Source organism: Dryas octopetala, chromosome 9 (genome assembly GCF_963921425.1).
Source record: "Dryas octopetala chromosome 9, drDryOcto1.1, whole genome shotgun sequence".
NCBI lineage: Eukaryota > Viridiplantae > Streptophyta > Magnoliopsida > Rosales > Rosaceae > Dryas > Dryas octopetala.
In genome coordinates this window covers 476,611-493,876 of record NC_141374.1, presented here as the reverse complement: position 1 = coordinate 493,876, position 17,266 = coordinate 476,611, and the positions used below count along the sequence as shown (strand labels likewise).

At 33.9% G+C, this 17,266-nt stretch overlaps 1 pseudogene across 1 annotated transcript; it reads left to right on the top strand.

Annotated features, from left to right (window-relative positions):
* Nucleotides 1-8,987: 8,987 nt before the first annotated feature.
* LOC147273018 (ATP-dependent Clp protease proteolytic subunit 5, chloroplastic-like) lies at nt 8,988-14,667 on the top strand (annotated as a pseudogene). The gene is made up of 6 exons (XR_015124263.1): nt 8,988-9,443; nt 9,979-10,097; nt 10,197-10,310; nt 10,392-10,875; nt 11,466-11,619; nt 14,358-14,667. The product of XR_015124263.1 is annotated as an ATP-dependent Clp protease proteolytic subunit 5, chloroplastic-like (transcript).
* The last annotated feature ends 2,599 nt before the right edge of the window (nt 14,668-17,266 follow it).

The following is a 17,266-nucleotide window of genomic DNA, read 5'->3' as shown; positions in this document are numbered from 1 at the left end:
CTGAGTTTCGAGAAACGATGCCAAAGCTGCATCTCTCTCTTATCGAACTTGCAGTTGGCTGACCAAACGTTACAGCAGTAGAAAGTAGAAAAATCTAATTAACGTTCTTGTCAGTTACAAAACGTAAATACAGTACTGTGTCCAAGGGAGTTTTTTATTTTTTTGGTCAATTTCCAAGGGAGTTAAAAATTGTAAATATAGTTTGCACACCTTAAAACATAATGTCTCTCAGTTTGGGGTTCTATGAGTACAAAGAGTGGAGTCTACTTGAGTTGAGCTCCTATATATATACTAATAATATAATGTTTAATTACCTAGTCGGATAAAAAGGAACCCAATAACCCCAAAAAAACCTGGTAGTTATATTTTATGGTTTAATTGTTGAAACTTGATGAAAAGGAGTTTTAAAAAAATTACTAATTAAGAACTGGAAATATATATTGATTCCTACGTCCATCTCTTTAATTTATAGTTTTATATATGTTGATAGCATCTTTTTCTTGATCATTTTGATTTTCTGTCATAAACTCTGAGATCTTTTTGGTAAAAGCATGCTGAGGCCTAAACTCCTCTCATATGCAATATTAATAAGGTTCATTGACTTTAGGTACCAAATTATAATGTTTTTTCATTTTAACTACTAAAATATTTATGTCACTTCATTTTAGGTACTAAATTTCAGTTTAGGTATCAACTTTAAAAAACATGGTTATATCGAACTATGACTGTCTAACAGTCATAACTTTTTTATTGATTTGTTGTTTTTTCAATATTTGTAAGGCTTAAACTTTAATATTTAGTCTTTGGGTTATAGGATTTCATTCCCCAAACCTAAATCAAAAGTATGAAACCCTTAAAAATTTGGATTTTTTATAAATTTTAAATAGTCACAACTGTGACTGTTCGACAATTACAATTCAACAGTCACAACTGTATAACAAACTGATTTGTGACCTAATCCAAAACGTTTTACTCTAGGTTAGTACCTAAACTAAAAAAAATTAGTGTCTTGCTGTTTTATTAAAAAACTATTGACATTTGGCATTTAATCCTAATTTTTTAATATTAATATTCTGCAAAAAGTGAGTTACTTATATATATATATATATATATATATCTTGCTAATTATTCCATACTCCAAGGACCAGGAGGCCTGTAGGCCAATTGTTGTGTTTTTGGCTCACTTATGGAGGATTTTTGGACTAATTATATGGGAGAATTCTTGGGGTGTTAAGATGAAGTATATATGGATCAAATTCAGAATGAAGCTTGAGGTACGTGAAGCTGGAGCTTCTGAGAGGCAAATTACTAAAGCTCAACTTTCAGCTTTTTATTTTCCTATTTTGGATTGCAGCCTAATTAAGGTCTATATATTATATACGTATAATTAAAGGTATAAATTAATAAGATGTAGAAAAACTCTATGTTTTACACTATAGAGTAACCAATTAAATGTGTGAGAGAGTAACCAATTAAATGTGAGAGAGAGATTAAGACCTAGAATGTGAGAGAGATTAAACTCTAGACGTGGGAGAGAGTAAAATCTAGAGCATGACAGAGAGATTTAAACCTAGAGCGTGAAAGAGAGATTAAAACCCTAGAGCGTGAGACAAAGTCTTTATAAGTTGTAACTTTTTTGAGGACGTAAGAACACTCTTAAATCGTTGTTTGACAATATTTTTAGAAGCTTTAAAAGTGCTTTTAAATAGTCAAAAATATTTTTGTTTGTGTTTAGCAAAAAATAAAATAAAAATACTTTTAAATTATAAAAACACTTGGAAACGCTTTCTGAGAAAACAGAGCTATACATTCATAAGCAGCTAGCACTTGAATTTCTTTTGAAAAAAATTATGTCTTTCTAACAAAAGTGCTTCTAGTTAATGAAAGCGCTTCTTATAGAAATACTTCCAAACAAACCCTAAAGTTCTCTATTATTATTTGTCTTTCTATAGTTGTTTGTTTGTTCATTATAGTCGATTGATAACAAGGTCTTGAAAGAACTATATAGTAATTTGGTAGAACACCATTAGCATAATTAATTGATCCATTTCGTTGGTCATGATTTTAACTGAAAAGCTAGTAGTGTTTCTTTACTTTCTGACTGGTGTAGATCCAAGGGGGCGAAATGTCCTCTTTGTTCAGCATGATCTAAAGCAATATTTAACAATATATGCGCACGCATGTACAACTTCTTCTATAGCTAGCATATATTGATATGGAATAATGCTATACTTACCACATTTCTTATACCACATTCTTATACCATCTCACGTGTCATTACTTTATTGGATAGAGTTTTTTTTTTTTTTTTTTGGGTTTTTTTTTTTTTTTTTAGTATCTAATGTATGAATGGCATGTAAGTTGCCACATAAGGTGGTATAAAATTATGGTATAAAAATGTGGTATATCTAGCACTACTGATTGATATGCAAATTAACATCACAATATATAATGATATAATGATTGTCATGATTTATTCATGCATATTTTCTTTACATATTGATCGAACAGATCTACCGTTTCTTTCTGCACTCAATATCGATCTGTCTTGTACAATTTTCATTATTTAGATTTTCCCAGAAAGTTGGTTAGATTGATGAATCACCCCGGCCCCTAGCTTCAAGCCACACAAAAGAAAGGAAGATAATGATGAAAAAGCAGTGGGCCTGATATTTCTTTTCTGAGCAATATATATGAATTAATTAATTAAAAAATGCAATAGTGGAACTATAACATATTTTTTTTTTTCTTTATTAATGAATAATATGAGATTTAAATTCAGTACCTCATCCACAAATGAGAGATTGGCTGCCATATATTAAACCAAATGGTTATTAGCGAAACTAGAACATCTTATAATATATTTTCATAACATGTGTCATTCACAGGGCCGGTCCTAGGACCTAGGTGGTGCAACCACACCAGACCCCAATTTTATAGGGCTTCACAATGTTGATTTTCCTATGTGATTAGTTACTATACAAAATATAAAAAGTCCATCATTAATTGCACATTAACTTGTACTTGTACTTGTACTTGGTGCATGTGGCGATTCTTGCACAATCATGGAAACAAAGGGAACCTTGTTGGATCCTCAAGGACCTCAATTGTGCCAAAAATTGTATTTGTTTATTTTGGTTTCTTTACCTTTGCATGCAATTCTGATGGGCTGGCCCTCTTACCTTGCTCATTGGTAAATTATAAAACTTTAAAGAGCCAGTTTGGGTTAATAATCGAGCATAATTTTCTGGAGATCTAAAAAAATATGTTTTTGATTGTAAAGAGGCCTAAACTCACAACGTGATTTTTGATAATTCTTAAAAACAACATTTCATTGATATATATATTTTTGGGTTTTTTTTAAAGTCCATTTTTTAAAATGTACTGTTCATCCGGCATACGCTACAGTATTTTACTGTAGCGGCTCACATTTTAAAACAAGCACTGCTACAGTAACGCTGTTACTGTAGAGCGCTACAGTGTTTTAAATTTATTTTTTTTCTTAATTTCAGTGTCAATTGGTACAAAAAAAAATAAATCATAATTTAGGTAATTTTTATTCCATAAACATATTAAATAATAACCAACATAAAACGCAAAAAATCAAGAATGAGACATCCATAATCTTTTGTGTTTTAATAATAAATATAATTGTTACTATCGAATAGTAACAATCACCTAGTGCTACTGTCTGACAGTAACAATCATATATTGCCACTGCCTGACAGTAATAATAATCTATTGCTACTGCTTCGCAGTAGTAATCAGGTATTGTTATTGTTTGATAATAACAATCACCTATTGCTACTGTCTGCAATAATAATCACCTATTGCTATAAAATTATGTCTACAAACACCACTTTTTAACGCAGCAACTAAGCATCAACAAACATTTTTAAGGAAAAGTCAATCGTAACCCCACTTACATATTGCTACTGACAAACAGTAACAATCGTAACCCCACTTACATATTGGCTATAAAATAACATTTTAAATAACAATCACATATTACTGTATAACCCACTTACATATTGCTACTGACAAGCAGTAACAATCGTACCTCCACTTACATATTGGCTATAAAATGAATATGACATATTCTACTAACATAACTAAGATGCATGACATAACTATAAATGATTTGAACAATATATAAAATTTCCAGTAGTACATCTTTGATTCCTACTTGAATTGCCACCTAAACAAATATAGGCATGACCACAGAATTCTAGTCGAGGAAAAGTCAAGAGAAACAAACCTCCCCTGCCATTGAAACACAAACAATGAATTACTTAATAATGATAATGAAACACTAATATACAAGTAGTTACACAAACTGATACTATAGATAAGTAGTTACACAAACTACAAGTACAGAAGCTAATGCCACGTTCTACCTTTTAGAAACTCAATTCCTCAACATCATTTAATAATCCATTACTTTCATGGCTTAGCATACAAACCAATCAGTGGAGAGAGAAACCCCAAAATCTGAAATTGGAGTCCCAAAATCAGAAACCCTAATTCAGTGGTAGCGTAGGCCATGTTTCCAAGCTAAGCTGAGAGAGAAAAGAGATATAGAGATAGGAAGAGAGAGACATAATTGTGAGGTGGGGAGTGAGGAAGGAGGTCGATCTGGAGCTGAGGCTTCTGCTACCTCTTTCTCAAAGCGAAGGGAGGATCATCTTCGTGGTGGTTTGCCGAAGAAAGGCACCGAGATCGATCCAAGCAGGGGCAACAATTGTCCGATCAACGACGGCAACAATGGTGAGTCGCCGGAGAAGGGAGCAGCGGCAAAGCTTGCAGACAGAGAAAGAGAGGGAGATGGAGATAGACGGAGAGAAAAAGAGACGGAGAGAGAATGACGGAGACGGAAGTGAGGACCGGGTTGGTATAAATTGGGCTTCCTTCAAACACCAAAAAAAGGCCTGGGTCTTAAAAGTAGTGAAAGCCCAAAATTGGGCTTTATAATCATTTACTTTATATTTTTTTATATTCTAGATGCATGTCGTCTGACAATAGAACGAAAAAACCAAAAAAAGCACTTTAATTTTATTTGTGTGGACTTGTAATATGGGGCTCCAAATATCTGTGGGCCGGTCCTGGTCATCCATCATATATTCATATATATTAGTCTTTGTTGACTGAAGCAACTATGTACAAGGAAGAGGAAACCTTTGAAGAAGCAAGGGATCGAAGATGTTAGAAAGCATGATCTTTTTTATTTAATCGTCTATTAATATTTTAAATTATTCAAGAAGGCTTAATTATCGATTTATCACCCAAAACTGTAACTGATTCCCACTTTACCACCTGAAAGTTTTTTTGTCCTACATTACCACCTGTAACTTATACCCGTATCTCATTTTACCTTGTTCCGTCAACAATTCCGTTAATGCTGACGTGGCACGCTGGATGTGCACCACGTGTCACATTTTTTTGTATTTTTTGATTTTTTTTGATTTTTCTATTTTTATAAACTTTGAAAATTAATTAAAAATAGCTCCGAGCTTAGAAAAATACACGGAAAATTCCTACTGACTTGTCTTGACTAGTACTAATTTACTATGGGGTAAAAATGTCAATTTTCCCTCTAAAAATTTCCAAAAAATTTGGAAAGTCTAAATTTATTTCTAGAAAATTAAAATACTCTAGATTCTTTTGAAATTCATAGAATAATCTCCCGAACTCCAAAAAATATGAGGTCTGCACCGTTAGTCTTCTAAAAACTAACAATACCTTTCTCGTGAACACTTGCTACCCAAAAGACCTCTCGGTCTTAGAGGAAAATAAAATTCCCTATAAAATAAATTCTAGAATTTCTGTAAAGTCTCAAAATAATTCTCTAAAACAGGCTTTTGGTAATTTTTCAAAATATTTTTGAGAATTTGTCCAAGAGTTTACGAAAATTCTAGAATTTTTTCTAGAATTTATTTATTAGAGGAAAATTTATTTTAATTTTTTAGAAATAAGTTTGGACTTTCTAATTTTTTTGGAAATTTGTAGAGGGCAAATTGGTAATTTAACCTTATAATAAATTAGTGCTAGTCAAGACGAGTCCGTAGAAATTTTTCGTGTATTTTTCTGAGTTCGGAGCTATTTTTAATTAATTTTCAAAGTTTATAAAAATAAATAAATGCGAAAAATAAAAAAAGATGTGACACGTGGCGCACATCTAGCGCGCCACGTCAGCATTAACGGCCAGATCGTCAGCATTAACGGAATTGTTGACGGAACAAGGTAAAATGGGACACGGATGTAAGTTATAAGTGGTAATCTGGGACAAAAAAACTTTCAGGTGGTAAAGTGGGAATGAGTTACAGTTTTGGGTGGTAAATCGATAATTAAGCCTATTCAAGAATATAATTAAAGAACATGCCTCATTGGACGCACAAGGGTTTCTTGCCATTATAATGCTTCTAAAGGCCTAATTACTTCAAATCATCCTTATTAATTACCTACAAATACTAATGCAAAAATTATTAGTAGTAAGCGAGAGCAATAATGACCATTACCTCTAGCCATAACTTTCAAGATGATAAAATCTCAGTAACCAATAATGACCATTACCTCTAGCCATAATTGAGTAGGTAGACAATAGTCTAGTCTCTCTCCCACTCTAAGTCTACGGATTAATGGAATTTCAGACTGAACATGACTATGGAGAGACCAGTAGCTAGAGACCTACAGTTTTTTTTTTTTTTTTTAATGTGCTTTAATTATAAGCTCAGTCCATCATAGAGGTGATTTGCCAGATCCAAAAAAATAAGGAACTAGTTATTTTCTTACATTCAAGCTTCTGTTGTAGGTATAAGATTCCAATTAACTACATGAGAGGTTCATGGGAGTGGATAAATGCACGTTTAAACAGTTATGTGACACATGAGCCACTCACATCAAGTGCCAAATATTCTCCCCACTTAGGGGTCGGCAATGGGCCGGGCCGGGCATTTTTCGGGTTTGGGCCGGACTTGGGCTTGAATTATAGAAGCCCAATAGGGCTTTCGGGCCAGACTTGGGCTTTAATACACAAATCCAAGGCCCGCCAATTGAGCTTTGGCTTACGGGCTTGGAGGGCCGGGCCGGGCTAGACCCGAACGGGCGGCCCAAATGGGCCCAAAGCCTGTTTAGACACATATATATCTTCAACAAAAATATAGGATTTTGGCTATGTTGTGATTTGAATATGAGACCTCACATAACAAACTTCAACTCTCAACCAACTAAGCTGACTAGTTTATTTGTCAAGTTTGTGAATCATAACATATTTAATAACTCTTTCGTTTGTTTACTTCAATAAATTATTAATATGCTTATTAAGTTATTATATAATACTATTATGTTAGTAATAGTGTAATACCATAAATAATAAACTTTTAAAATTATATACAACATTACAATTATAATAAAACATAAATGTACATATGTTTTATTATATATTTTATTACATATTTTTATAAACAAACGATGCAATTGTGTTGTCAACGATCCGAATCGTTCAAATTTTAGTTTCTCACTCAAAGATAATTTGTGCAAAAAATTAGTTCAATCGGAGATGTAAAAGTGACATAATGGTGGTCGAATTAATGAATGATCATGGTTTTTCTAATGATGATCAAATGGGTAGATGAATTTCAATTTAGCCGATTTTTTGTACGGATGATGTTTGACTATGAACATAGAAAATGAACGGGACAGATTGTTGAAATCATGTTGTGGTCTTCATAATTATGGAAACAACAAGGTTTCAACGGGAAAGTTATTAGAATTATACTCTTCAAGTGTATTTATATGTAAAAGCTCACATATTGATCGTGTTTTCAACGATCCGAACCGTTCAAGTTTTAGTTCCCCACTCAAAGAGAATTCTTGCAAAAAGTTAGCTTAATTGGAGATGTAAAAGTGACATAACGATGGTCGAATTAATGAACGATCGTGGTTTTTCTAATGATAATCGAATGGGTAGATGAATTTCGATTTAGCCGATTTTTTGTAAGGATGATTTTTGACTATGAAAATAGAAAATGAACGGTTCAGATCGTTGAATTAATGAATTGACGATCGTGGTTTAATAACTTTAATTATAGTTGTATTATAAAAGTTATATATACACATACACATACATTTATGTTTTATTATAGTTGTAATGTTGTATATAATTTTAAAAGTTTATTACTTTATTATTTATGGTATTATATAGTTTACACTATTACTATTTACTAACATTACAGTATTATATAATAACTTAATAAGTATATTAATAATTTATTAGAGTAAACACATGAAGAACCTATTAAATATGTTATGATTCCCAAATTGGGTTTTGGGCGGGCCTAAACAGGCCGGGTTTCGGGTGGCCTATGAGCTTCAAGGGGATGGCCCAAGCCCAACCCAAGAGACTTTCAGGGCCGGGCCGGGCTGGCCCAAATCGGTCTTCGGGCCTAATGGGCCGGGCGGGCTTCGGGCCTTGGGCTTTTTGGTGAGGCCTATCCCCACTTGGTCCATGTAAAAATAGCATTAGGAATACTTTATAAATATATTAGGAATAAAAAATCTGCAAAATCAAAAGTGATTTAACCATTTGATTATTATAATAACTATTTATAGGCTTTTATAAAAAACAATGGTCGTCTATTTATTTAATCACAATTTGATAATTAAATGATTTCTGATTTAGTTGATTTTCTACAATGATGATCTTTGAAGTATGGCCTAAAAAATGTACAATTTAGATTACAACAAAATTAACTTTTTAGGACATTTAATTAATGGCTTTTTAAAAATTAATGTCATGAAAATGTATTATTATGGTGTTTTGTTTTAAAACGTCATAGAATGCAATATATAAGTTGTTAATTATGACAATTAAGCAAAAATTAAAAATGGAATAGCGTTTTTTCAATGTCATGATACTCTGACTAAACCATGACCACTCATAAATGTCATAAAATTAATGGCAAAAGGAACACTGCCATGGATACTTGAATTCAGGGCACTCTTTCAACGCCATGGAAAAATTTGGTGAATTGAAAAAAATTTCAGCCAAAATATTTTTCTCCAACAGGTGGGAATGAAAATTTTTGTAGAAATACGAGCCTCACCTATCTTCAGACTCAGCCACACACTGAACCAAATTTGGATTACCTTAGTTTCAGCATGGCCCAATCCGGATTGAGGGCAAAGTAAATGTGATTTGCACTGGAAGATATTAGACTGGAAATTAATTTAAGGTAGTAAGGTGTTGCTTGCTCCAACACTCCACTCTGCACATTGCCGCCGTGAGCTTTATTTTTCAGATAAGGAGCCAACGATTTTAATTTCAATACGTAAACCAAACAACAATGGCTCAGACCTGCGTTTCCACTTCGACCTCGTCTCTTAGATTCAACTCCCTCCTCTTCACCCCCCAACCCTAGCTCTTGTCTCCAACGCTTTCCTTCCAGGTACTTTCTCACCAACCTCAACCTCAATCTCCATATTTTCTTTTTAACTTTGATGCTTGGTTTATGAGAATGTGAATTCATTTCTAATTTTGAGTTTTCAATTTTTTATCTTCATTATTTAGCGAATCTCAAATTTCTAATATTAATAGAGCTGTTTTGATTGGCCAAGATAAGAAATTTCATACTTCATAATCCGAAAAAATAACTGCAAACTCAAAATTTCAATTAATTGCTGACAAAAATGATGGGCATAATGAAAGTGATACTATGAGTTCTATTTGTATGTTTGGTCTTCAGTGTTGTAATGTTTATCTAAAAGTTGGGGGAACTTCTTCAGCTTAAGCTCAATTGAGAGGTCATGCTTTGAGTTTCCAAACATCTGGGATTAAAAAATTTGCCCAATTCTGTACATTTTGTATCTCTACTGTAATCATGAAATTTTTAGCTAAGGTTACCACAAGATAAAGGAAAACTTATAGCTTTCTTTCCATTTTATTGGTGTCAGATAGAACATTAAGTTTTTTATGTTTTGCAGGAAATTGAAAAAGTTAGCTGGGAATGGCAAAAACCTCTCGAGTTCTCCAGTGAAAGCTGTCTACTCTAGTGAATTTTGGGCACCAGATAGGAGTTCTCGTCCAGAATTTGGTCCATAATGTGGGTTTGGATTTGATTCATGCCTGCATGATTAGTTTTATCTTGGATAAATTCAAGTTAATTTATTTTAATTATGTCATTTTGAATATGATGTTTTAGGGATGATTTGCAATTTCCATCTCCACCATACTTTCCTGCATATGCACAGGGACAGGGGCCACCCCAATGGTGCAAGAACGCTTTCAAAGTGTTATTAGTCAACTTTTCCATCATGTAAGGTGGTAGCTTAGGTGAGTTCTGCACTTCTAGTTACTATCTTTTAACTCATGGTTTTGTTGTTATTTTGACTCTCAGAGCATAATACGTTGTGGGGGAGCTCTTGATGATGACATGACAAATATAATTGTTGCTCAACTTCTTTACCTTGATGCTGTTGATCCTAAGAAGGCCTGTTGGGTGTTATTTTTATACTATTTTATTCTTGTTTCTGGTTTCCAGTCTCTGTCTGTTTGTCTGTCTGTTGCTCTCTCTCTTATGCATGCATCTTGCAATGCTTTTGGTAAGGTAAAGACAATTGTGCAATTAATTGATTAGTTTGTGTGTTTTCTGATTTCTTAACAAGATAATGTCATATATGTAAATTTACTAGAAGGATCTGTTACTGCTGGTATAATCGATCCTAGGAAACTGTCTTGCTATTTTTACCATTTTTTTTCATAAGGCATGTTGCTGATTACTTGACTGACTTATTTTTTATCTGCTTAGGTATGGCTATCTTTGACACTATAAGGCATATTCCACCTGATGTCTCCACTGTATGTGTTGGACTAGCAGCTAGGTACATGCCTTCTCTTCCCTTGTTACTATTAACGGGTCTTCCAAGTGTGTCTCTGTATGTGTTTGGTGTCAACTTACATAGATATAAAGGTACCAGTGTTGGTAATGCAAGTTTATTCGAACCATCTCTTTTCCTACCTTCTAGATACTTTTGACTTGATTTGCTTAAACTTTTGTTTAATTTCTTTCCCTCTTTTTCTTGTCTTTGTGTGTGGGACAGCTGAAATTTCTATTCTTCATTGGGTTTTTCTCCCATTGTTCATAAAATTTGAAGGGTGGTGTTTTCATTATTCTTGTGGCTGCATGAGACTGAGGCAAATTTAAGCTTGAAATGTTACTTATTTTGTGAAAGATTTCATTTGCCTAATACTTGTAAGACTGTCGTAGTTTGTTAATATTGTATTACTCGACTATGTATTTAGACTCTGAAAGAGGTGTTTGTTATGGCAATAATTCTTACTTTTTGTTAAGGTTGGCATCCAAAACAATGTTTATCACCACTCACCATTAATCAATATATATATTTGTTTTTCAATTAATTAATAGTTCTTATCTCATTTAATGAATTGACATCTTGTTGGTGTTACATAGATCAATGCTTTTGATATGCTAGGCAGCTGGAAATTATGAGATCTTAAAGCTTCGCAAGATGCTGGAAGATGAGGCACATCAGAAAGAGAAACTTGAAGGAGACATAGCAACACTACACAGCCAGTTATTGCAACTAAGTTTTGAAGCTGATGAGGTACGCTGGATGTAGAATTCATAAGTATATTGTTGGGAATCGTGTTCCAATTATATCCTCATTCTTTTTCTGTTTTTGTTTTTAGTTGTTCTCACTTTCATTGCTTATTTTTCTGCAGTAGGAATTGTAATTTTTATATGAATAAAATTAGAATTCTTAACTACAAAGGATGGCTTAAAAACCATGCGGTTTTTGATGTATAGCCAATCTTGCTGCTGAATGTGATTGTAATTCATTACCTTGTTCATTTTCCTTACAATATACTGTTGTATCACATGCTTATTCTGAAGTTCTCAAATCATTGTCCCATCTTCATGTTATAATTATTTGTTTAATCTTGGCAAATCCCATAGGATATTTACCTGTGGCACAATGCCTCATCTTCCTTCTCGTTTTTTTGTTTTTGTTTTCCTAAAAATAATACTTCATATGGGGAGACTGGGGAATAATTGCAAAAGTGCAGATGTCCCATATATGTAATTATAATATTGAGTAGGAGAGCATTTGATTTGTAAAATATTATACTCGTTACCAAAGGATCCATCCTAGTTATTGGGAAAAAAAAAAAGAAGATAAATTGTGTAATTAATGACAAGTGTTTTTTGTTGTTTTCCAATTATTTTTCTATAAATATAATGATTGTTGAAGATGCTACTGGGGTTTTGGCTAGTGGCCAAGAGTAATCCACATTGAGAATCTCAATTATTTTGGAAGAAGAGGACTTGTGTAGACAATATCAATTGCTTGGAACAAAGGTTTAGAATTGAGTTGGAATGCTGGCTATATGAAAGTTAAAAATGTATATTATATTTCATAGTCCAACTAGCGCAGGTATTAAGTAATCCTTATTGAAAGACAAGTATGGCAAGCTAGCGACCAAAATGGTGATATTTGGACTCAATGATTATTGTCTAACATGTGACTTATAAATATGTCTGATTGGGTTACGATGTTGTGCTATGTTGAACAAAGCTCACTTTCTGTATTTAAAATTCTTGCTATTGTGCCATGTTGAATAAAGCTCTAACTCTATATCTGAATGGCTTAATTATCGATTTACCACCCAAAACTGTAACTCATTCCCACTTTACCACCTGAAAGTTTTTTTGTCCCAGATTACCACCTGTAACTTACATCCGTGTCCCATTTTACCTTGTTCCGTCAACAATTCTGTTAATGCTGACGATCTGGCCGTTAATGCTGACGTGGCGCGCTAGATGTGCGCCACGTGTCACATCTTTTTTTTTTCGCATTTATTTTTATTTTTTTATTTTTATAATTTGAAAATTAATTAAAAATAGCTCTGAACTCAGAAAAATACACGAAAAATTCCTACGGACTCGTCTTGACTAGCACTAATTTACTATAAGGTTAAATTACCAATTTGCCCTCTAAAAATTTCCAAAAAAATTAGAAAGTCCAAATTCATTTCTAAAAAAATTAAAATAAATTTTCCTCTATTAAATAAATTCTAGAAAAAATTCTAGAATTTTCGTAAACCCTTGGACAAATTCTCAAAAATATTTTGAAAAATTACCAAAAGCCTGTTTTAGAGAATTATTTCGAGACTTTACAGAAATTCTAGAATTTTTCTAGAATTTATTTTATAGGGAATTTTATTTTTCTCTAAGACCGAGAGGTCTTTTGGGTAGCAAGTGTTCACGAGAAAGGTATTGTTAGTTTTTAGAAGACTAACGGTGCAGACCTCATATTTTTTGGAGTTCGGGAGATTATTCTATGAATTTCCAAAGAGTCTAGAGTATTTTAATTTTCTAGAAATAAATTTGGACTTTCCAAATTTTTTGGAAATTTTTAGAGGGAAAATTGGCATTTTGACCCCATAGTAAATTAGTACTAGTCAAGACAAGTCAGTAGGAATTTTCCGTGTATTTTTCTAAGTTCGGAGCTATTTTTAATTAATTTTCAAAGTTTATAAAAATAGAAAAATCAAAAAATACAAAAAAAGATGTGACACGTGGCGCACATCCAGTGCGCCACGTCAGCATTAACGGAATTATTGATGGAACAAGGTAAAATGGGACACGGATGTAAGTTACAGGTAGTAATCTGGGACAAAAAAACTTTCAGGTGGTAAAGTGGGAATGAGGGGTGGTAAATCAATAATTAAGCCTATCTGAATAAAGAACTACTTAGTATCACTGTATCAGTATAAAGCATTAAGTAGTATCAATATTTTTTTAATGCCAGCTGCATCAGCAAGTAGTAATACATGCTCTCCCCCTAATGTGCAATTGCAAATCTAGCAATGAATGGTAAATTTTTTTGTTCTTATGGCTTTTTTTGGTGTGTCTGTTTTCTAATGAATTAAGGATTGAAAGAGTATTAATTTCTGACCAATACAAGTTTTATTATTTGACCAATACAAGTCCCAAATATTTATGTTCTGAGAGTTGAGAATTTAGTTGTGCGTTGCCTCATCTCAAAGTGCTTATCTTTAGTGGTTAGTTGAGAATTGAGAATGGACTCTAGGCCTAGGAAGTCCCAAATTTATCTGTTTTGTTGGCAGACTCCAACCTCAACATTTCTGTCTGCAACATCCTTGTATTTGCTAGCTTTGATTAATTAAAGCTTTGCCTTGAGTTTGATGAGTTTATATTAACTGGGGATTTAGCTCTTCATACATACATACATACATAGATATGGCCAATGACTTGATGTGCATGATTTTTTTCATCCAAAAGCCTATCTGCTCACACTTATTATCATTGTCACTGCAGATCAAGGAGCAAAGATCGAGTGGAATTAGGAATGGCCTTCACAAGTAGTGCTGCTTTTTGGACAGAATCATCCTCACTCAAATTACCACTAATAGGTTGGCTTTGGAGGTTATATACATGTGCTTTTTGGGATAGTATTTTAAGTTTCTAGTGGTGTATGTACTAGCTAGAAACAATGTCTATATTATTAAACAACATTTCATTATGTGTATTAGGATTTCATTACTACATAATTATCCTTTTGTTGTAATGGTGGAAAACCTTGAATAATTTGGTTGACTTTAATGTGAATTCTAATTTGGTGCTGTCATTCTTATTGGTTTAGCTTTAGATTGCCATAATACATGCATTTGATCAAAATTGATTAGTATTATCATTGTTTTTTTCAAATACACCCAATATTCCATGGCATCCCTGTAAAGTCATCAAAAGCAATGGCATTTCAAACATGCCATACATAAATGATCTAGGTCATCTAATGTTAAACTTTTTCAATGGCAATGTAAACAATGGAGAAAGGTTTTTCATGACGTTTAAAACACGTCATTGAAACACTTTAACATGGCATTTTTCAGGTGTCGTAGTAGGCCCAACCCTTTCAATAGGGTTTGAATCCTGCCATGCAAACACAATTAGATGACGGCTACTGAAAGTCATCTAAAGTTAGCCATTTTAAATGACATTTGGATAACGCCATGGAAAGGTTTTTCATGACTCTGATCAAACACCATATAATTGTACCCTTTCAAGGGCGTTTAAGCGATGCCATGTAAACTCTTTAGATGACATTTATTGAAAGTCATCTAAAGTTAACCATTTTCAATGACAATTCATTAATGCCATGGAAAGACTTTACATGACACGAATCAAATGTCATAAAAAGTGCGGAAGGATGACAATTTTTCAACGTCATGAAAACAATTTAAGATGGCGTTTTCTGGGTGCCGTAGTAGGGCCACCCTTTCCATGACAACGGTATCTAGGACGTTGAAACACTTTAACATGGCATTTTTCAGGTGTCGTAGTAGGCCCAACCCTTTCAATAGGATTTGAATCCTGCCATGCAAACACAATTAGATGACGGCTACTGAAAGTCATCTAAAGTTAGCCATTTTAAATGACATTTGGATAACGCCATGGAAAGGTTTTTCATGACTCTGATCAAACACCATATAATTGTACCCTTTCAAGGGCGTTTAAGCCATGCCATGTAAACTCTTTAGATGACATTTATTGAAAGTCATCTAAAGTTAACCATTTTCAATGACAATTCATTAATGCCATGGAAAGACTTTACATGACACGAATCAAATGTCATAAAAAGTGCGGAAGGATGACAATTTTTCAACGTCATGAAAACAATTTAAGATGGCGTTTTCTGGGTGCCGTAGTAGGGCCACCCTTTCCATGACAACGGTATCTAGGACTTCGTTTGTGGCGCCTGAAAAACGCCATGAAAACCTTTCCATGACGTTTTTCAAACGTCATGGAAAGGGTTTTTTGTTGTAGTGATATTATGAGATTAGTTATATGGTAAGCCTAAAAGCATGATTAGTTTCGTATTAACTTGTTAACCAGTTAGCTTTAGAGCACTACTATATATATATATATATATTCCCTCCTTAATAGTGCGTTTGGATGAAATAATTTAGACTACTAAATAATTCATAAAGACTGAATTAAAAATGACGTGATTTAAAATTCTAGGATTTCTAAATTCTCTTGTTTGGATAAATGTAATCATAATAGAATTTAAATACGAAATTTATAGTAGTTTTATAAAAGACTGATGGTGATGGTGGCAACAATAAAAATGATGTTTGTGGTGAGTTGACGATGGTAGTAGGGGTGATGGCCCACGGGCAGTGGGAGAAATGGTGGTGGCAAAAATTGGGGTATTGGAGGTGGTGGCAACGGTGACATTGGCAGTGGTGGTGATGTCACTGGTGATGGAGGCGGCGGCGGTGTTAGTGTCGGTGGTGGTGGTGGTGGTGGTGGTGGTGGCGGTGTCAGTGGTGGTGACAGTGGCAGCGACAATGGTGGCAGTAGTGGCGGCTGTGGTGGTGGCGGCAGAGGTGGTGGTGGCAGCGGGCGGTGGTAGTGGTGGTGACAGTGTCAATGGTGGTGGTGGCGACAATGGCGGTCGTAGTGGTGGCAGAGGTGGTGGTGGCGACGGTGGTGGTGGCGGTGGAGGTGGAGGTGGAGGTGGAGGTGGTGTCGGTGGTTATGGTGGTGATGGTGGCGGTGGCAGTGGCGGTGGCAGTGATGGTGACGGTGGTGGTGGTGGTAGCGGCATCATGGTGGTAGTGGTGGTGGTATTGTAATTAATTGGCAAGGTGATTGGTGGACACGACTTTTTTTTTTTTTTTTTTATATAAAAATTGGAATTTTGAAAATGACACCCAAGTTTTTTTCCACATAGAATTACAAAATTCTATATTTATGAACTCAAACAAGGAAATTAGAGCATATAATTTCTTAAATGCTGAGTTTTGTTTAAATTCCAAGTTTTTTTTCTCCATCCAAACACACCATAAGAGAATGATACATATTATTCAAAACTTATTCAAAGCATTTAGGTTTTATCCAACTTGGATTGGTTTGAACTCGATCCTATTTTAATTCAGAAATGAGCTCATGCTAAAACCTTGGTAAGGTCAATTAGACCTCTAGTCCGAGTCAACTTGCCTAATTGACAACCTTATTGGTGACTAAGTAGTAACTACAATCCAAATTGAATACAAGACATTTGTGGGGGGTCAATTATCACGGCCAAGATACGATTATGGATTATGGTGTCCCCACAAACAACCTTTTTAAAAAAAATATATTAAGGGAATTGAACTTAGAACTTAGTTTAATATTAAGAGTATTGTTATTTGCACATATATATATTTTTTCTATTTACA